This window comes from Balaenoptera acutorostrata, chromosome 1 (genome assembly GCF_949987535.1).
Source record: "Balaenoptera acutorostrata chromosome 1, mBalAcu1.1, whole genome shotgun sequence".
Classification (NCBI taxonomy): Eukaryota; Metazoa; Chordata; class Mammalia; order Artiodactyla; family Balaenopteridae; genus Balaenoptera; species Balaenoptera acutorostrata.
The window spans coordinates 179510083-179516768 of record NC_080064.1 but is presented as its reverse complement, the minus strand read 5'-3'; positions in this window follow the sequence as shown (position 1 = coordinate 179516768).

Here is a 6686-nt window from a genome sequence, read left to right as displayed (position 1 = left end):
TGCTCCAGATGCTGGACTGGCTAGAATGGTGGTTAGTAATGCAGTACAGCACATGCTTCTCTAAAGAACTTCTAGGTTCAGCCTGGAAGGATTTATTCTATAGTCTCAGCTGAGGACGGGTAAGTGTGAAACAGAAAAATGGGAAAGGTCTCAACACTCAAAAAAGAAACAAACAAAAGATTTGGAGGTTGGGGATTGAAGCCTGACTGTATTACGATGGTGCAGTGCGATGGTGGCAGCGTGCAACAAGAAGTTAAGTTGTAACAATGTCAACATCATGTTATCATGCAGTGATGCCTAGAAGCTGGGTGGGGAGGAGCCTCCTAATGTTCCATCTCCCAAGGGAACAGCGTGGGAGAGGGGAAAGGTCAAAGTGCACGTGGAACAGGTCACCTGTTCTGCAGTGTAGGCCAAATATACCTGTAGCCTGTAATCCACCATTCATTTCTCAGTAGTAGTTAAGACTTGGAAAACAAGGGTTATATTTCTGCTATTATTGGATAAAATAAATAGAAATTAAACAATGACACTCAGAGAATGTTCAGCTTCTTGCTCTCCAGCATTAAACTCTAAGAGTGAGGGTTAATACAGGTTGGGTGCTCTGAGGACACAGGAAGTGGTCATCGCTAAGTACCCAGCTCCAGCACTTGCTGGGGCCATTAATGTTCTTCTCAGGATCCCAGCACCGTCCCACCTGTGGGAACAGGGGAGCCAGAATATATCCCTACTAAGTATTTAGTGTTCTTGATCCTGAATGTCTGTGATTTAATTCAGATAACTGGAACAAACTGTAACTGTTTTCCTGAAGGGGAAAATCAGATTCATTAATTTCTGACCTCCAAAGTTTACTAGCTAACATATCTGGACCATTTGTTTAAAAGTTTTCAGATAAGCAAGGGGAAGAGTCTAGAATGATCTATAGGTAGTGGATCAGAGTTGGAGACATCAGTATGAACTCATGTTTAGCTTAATAAAGATACAGATAGCTATCTATAGAAATATTTATAGATATGTGCATACATGGGTTTAGTACACACACATGTATTTCCTTGTTCTGTCTGTCAGCTGGAAATCTTAAAATTCACTTAGTAGATTCGTTGCTGGTAGTGGTATTGTATAACTTAAATCTATTTTGTGTGCCTTGTAGAATATAATGATGTTGTTGGGGACCAGGTTCTCATTGTGGAAGAAATGGGACAGAATATGGAGTGGAGAAAGATAAGAAATTACCCTGTGGTATAAAGTTTATAATTCCTATTTCTGCCCACTGAATGGGCCTAGAAGCAACCCAATAGCAATGAGAACACCTGTAGTCCAGATCTTGGTTTCTAAATACCATTCTCTCTAAAAGGAACAAGATTTCCTTGAATAAAAGGTTAATTCAAGGTTTGGGGCAAGGAATGTTAAAAGTGAGCCTACAATATCTTATACTAGAAAACAGAAAGTGCTCCAAGGTTAATGAGGTCAAGGATCCATATTGAAAGGTCTTTCATTGGTCAAACTTGGTCAATTTGAGCATCAAAAATATTAATGGAGCTTCAAAAATAATCCATGAATCCATAATACTACCAGAAATAAACGTGGCGGAGGAGAGCTCTTATTTACAGAAAAATAAAAAAGCCAGGTAATAAGTGTAGAAGTGATAGTATTTTTATTTATTTATTTTTTTAAAGATTTATTTTTATTGATTGATTGCTATGTTGGGTCTTCGTTTCTGTGCTAGGGCTTTCTCTAGTCGCGGCAAGCGGGGGCCACTCTTCATCGCGGTGCGCGGGCCTCTCACCATCGCGGCCTCTCTTGCTGCGGAGCACAGGCTCCAGACGCGCAGGCTCAGCAGTTGTGGCCCACGGGTCTAGCTGCTCCGTGGCATGTGGGATCCTCCCAGACCAGGGCGTGAACCCGTGTCCCCTGCATTAGCAGGCAGACTCTCAACCACTGTGCCACCAGGGAAGCCCCGATAGTATTTTTAAAACCACCATTTTATAACTATAAACACAATAATTGTTACAGGCAAGGATCATCAGTGGATGCTAAAACAACTGAGTGAAGTTTTGTTGTAAAACAAAAAATTCAGATAATCTCAAAATGCCAAGTCACAGATTACTTCTTAATTACAATGGACATCACCTTAATAATGTGACCAAACTTAGCATCACCATAATTGGATTAACTGACATTAGATGTCTCCTCATATGATGCAGTGGAAAGTGCAAAATGTCACCTGTACATTATTCTTACTAAATGTTTTACCTGAATCTAATCAGGAAGGAACAATCACACCAATGTAGATTATGGAACTTTTTACAGGAGAATGATTTGGACTCTTCAAAAACATCAATGTCATAATAGACTTCCACCTCCCCCCCCCCAAAAAAAAACGGACAGAGGGAGAGGAAGAGAGACACACATACGCAGAGAGACAGGGAGAGAGAGAGAGAGGAGAAGGTGGTGGTGACTATTCTAGATTAAAGGAGACTAAAGACACATGACAACCAAATGCAGTGTATAATCCATCATTGATCCTGAATTTTAAAAAAAGCTATAAAAGAGTTCAGTAATAATTGGAGAAAGTTGAATATGGACTGCGTATAAGATAATATTATATTAATGTCAAACTTCTTGGGTGTGATGATGGTTTTGTGTTTATGTAGGAGCACGTTCTTATTCTTAGGAGATGCTTAGGTACTTCAAAGTGAGTGCCTTGATGTCTGCAACCTACTTTCAACCGTTTCAGGAAATATACGTACATAGATGGAGGGGGAGAGAAATAAAGAGAAACAAATGTGGCAAAACTTAACCATTTATAAATTTAGATGAAGGAGGTATAGATGTTTGTTGCATTATAGTTCTAACTTTTCTGTAGGTTTGAAATATTTATGCATTATAAATTGGAATAAAAAAGACAGAGTGATCACCTGGGTTAGTGCAACTAAGGGAAGAGAGAGAAGTGTCCTCAGGGTGCATGGTGCCTTGGTAAGAAACCGTCCGGGGCATGAGGATGGAAACCAGGTCGTGAGGGGTAATAAGTGAGGGTTGAGAAAGTGTTTCTAGACGGTGTCTACGGACAACCCATTTAAAAGTGTGATTGTAAAGAGGAGGAGAAGGGGTAGGTCAGGGAGAGTTTTTAAAAGATGAAAATTACTTTAGTGTGTTTAAATGCTGGAAGGAACTAAGTCAGTGAGAGGAGGTTGAAGGCTACAGAGGGAAAGGTGATCATGTGTTGGTTGGTGAGTCAGTAGATCCCAGGGCAGGAACAGGATCCCACGCACCAAAGGCTGAATGAGCCTCGGGCAGCAGGGGAGACGTGTGACCCAACGAACAGGAGGAGAGGAAGAACGGTGCACAAATGGGGTGCGTGAGAGTGTGTACATTTAGGGGCTGGGGATTGAGGGAGTCATGTCTGATGCATTCTATTGCTCTGTGAATTTGGAGGCCAGGTGAGTCGGGGAGGCAGAGGGAGGAGGATGTGAGCGGAGTGGATAGTGATGAGCCTGAGAAATCACCAAGGAGAAAACATAGTGTCTCTAGTAACCGTTCAGTGACCCTCCTTTCCTGTGTGCGTCTCCCATTTCTAATTTCTCAGGAGATCTAATTGGGTCACTTTGTGGCTATCCAATATGGATTTTTCTTATTAAATAAGGTTTTGAGTCAAGTCACTTCACAGATGGTCGGTTCCCGTATTGTTACTTCTGGTTTCGTAGCCAGGGTAGGAAAGGTGATTCCTTCATCCCAGAAGGCAAGTGTAATAGCACATTTGTACAGAAATAACCCCAAGGGGGCCTTTTCTCAGAAAGGGGCTGTGCGTGCGGCACCAGCAGCGGTAGAGATCACTAGCATCATCATTTTCAAATTCCCTCTTCTTGCTGGGAACAGATAGACTCTACTTCCTCCTGTCCTGAACAGCCTGCACACTCTCAATTCTCTCTACCTCTCTACACACGTGGCTGTGGGATTGGCTTTTGGCTCATGTATGTGAGTAGAAGAATGTGCGCCACTTCCAGGACCAGCCCAGTATGAAACCTCCCACGCAAGAGCCTTGCTCACTTTCTCCTCTCACTGACTGAATGGAGGGGAGAGCAACAACCTTGAAGGAGGCCGGGTCCTTGAATGACTGGCTCCATTGTTGGTCTGCACTGAACTGGGATGTAAGTGAGAAATAAACTTTTACTTTGTTAGACTGTTGAGATTTTGAGATGGTTACAACATTTTAGCCTACCTGACTCATAAGATTTCTTATGTGAGTTGAAGGTTGATTATCATCACATTCTGATAATCTTATTTGTACATTTCCCCAGGAGAGACATACTGCTGAGTGGCCCTAATAATTCTGTTGGTTGCTGGGGACCCACACTCCTGATAAAGGCCTGGCTAAGCAAGAGCAATATTTGCCTTTTAGACTCTTTTTTTTCCTCTGCTTCCTGTGTTGGTACTCTAATCAACTGAGTTTCATTTAGATATATCAGTGCCCCTAGGCAGACAGTGATGTCTTATGAAGCAGAAGTTGTCCCCAAACTGACGAATTAGGGGGGAAGGGTCAAAACCCTGAGTCACATATGCTAAAAGTGTATTTTTCTAAATTTACAAAAGTCTCTGATCAATCAACAAGAAAAATACAGACAAGACAATCTCTGAACTCAACAGGGAAAAGAAAAGCAAATAGCCAATAAGATGAATAGATCCTCCCCCTCCCATCACCTCTCACAAATTCTAGAAATGAAGACGCTAGGGCTGCTATTGCACACATTACTGCTAAGGAATTTCCCTGCTCCCCTGAAATCACCCCCACCCCGAGCTCTGGTGAAATGGCAATCGGGGCAGGCTAGGTGCTAGGTAACGGTGGGTGAGGGTAGCAGAGATCTGGCACTCACCATGGAAAGGTTCCTCACTTGTTTGTCTGTTGGAGCCAATGCCAGCTAGCATGGATTTAGGAAATACAGAATTTTGAGCTGATATCTTAGAGGTCTATAGCCATTATTTTACAGTTGAGGACATGGAGGCCCAGAGGGTTCAAGTTACCTGTCCAGGTAACTATTTCTTCTTCGATGTCCCACATATAACTCACACTCACTGTTTACAACAGAGCTCATCATCTTTCTCCCCATCAACTTCTTCTCCTGAATTCTTTATCTCAGAGAACGGCACCTCCCACCGGTACCCAGACATCTACATCAGAGAGCTGGGAGTCACCGTGGACCCCTTCTCTCCCTCAATCACAGTGTTCGTCTGTCACCATCTCTTGCTAATTGTCTCCTATCTCTCCTATCCACAGCCCCGACTCCATCTTTTTTTTTTTTTGGCTGTGCCGCAAGGCTTGTGGGATCTTAGTTTCCCAATCAGAGATCGAACCCAGGACCCCAGCAGTGGAAGCACAGAGTCCTAACCTCTGGGCCACCAGGGAAGTCCCCCCATCTCCATCTCCATTACTGTTTTTCCCTGATTCGGGATTACTTCAGCCTGATCTAGGGCATTAGCCCCTCATTTAACCACCTTTGGCATTATTCCTTCCCAGAGCAGCCAAAGTGACCTTCTAACACCCAAGTCTGATCACACCTCACTGCTGTTCTGAATCCTGAGGTGTCTCCACATTAAGATGAGACAGGTGCATCTGTGGTCTGGCCCCGCCCACCTGCCTTGCCTCAACTCCCCCTACCGCCTGCATACACAGGTACGTTCTAATAAAGCTGGATTGCTAGTGGCTGTCCAAACATGTCACATCCTCTTGTTCCTTCAGTCCACGTTGTACGTGCACCTTTGGCCCAGGATCCCCTCCTCGGGCCCCTTCTCAAAGACTTTTTGTTCAAGTCTCAGCTCAAAAGCTCCTTCCTCTGAAGATACCACTGTCCTGAGATTTCCCTGCTTTTCCATCTCACTTGCACGGCACCTTGACCGTGCCTGCCCTCCAACATTATCCTGCCAGTCCGTCTTCCAGGGGCTCTGTAAGCTCCTGAACAACGGGGAAGCTTCTTCTAAACACTAAATCCCCAGGGTCAATCTAGGGGGAATGATCAATAAATGTGTGTGGAAAGGAACAGATACTTAATCAACAAGATGTTTCTCCTGTCTGTTCCTCCTTACTGCCCGTGAGGAGGATGGGCTTCTAAGGACCTCGTGCTGATGGTAAACTCATGGGGTCTAGTGTCTGGAGAGGCGAAGGGGTCCAGGTGCAAGTTTAAATACACACCTCATTCACAACACTACACTTGAAAAAGAAGTCCAAGTCTTGGCCGCTGAGTATGATGAGAATGTGTGCTCACTGAAGAGACAGAAGTGCACTGGCCTGGGATTTCAAACAGGGCCTGTTTGCAGGGAGATTTTGACTTTCACTTTGCACAAGGAGCAGCGGAAGGGAGCTTGGCTCTGGCTTCCTGCCCTCCTCTGCTCTCCTCCCAGCCTGGAGGACGGCCCTCTTCTCCAGAGGATAACCAATCAGGACTGTGGGACGTGGTCTGCTGGTTGTCTCCGTAAACTCTAGAACCGTGCCGCAGGTTAAGGGACAATCTTTGAAAAATAAACAAAATAAACAAATGACCTCAAACCTTAACTCCTCTAAGAAAATCCACCGTTTACCAAAGAGCTTGTGTGAATGGAGCTGGTAAGGAGAAACAAAGCTGAACTTTTAGTAACAACAGATTTTATGCAGTAACTAATGATGAGCAGGGGAAAGAACTGAGCTGCAGCCCCGTGAA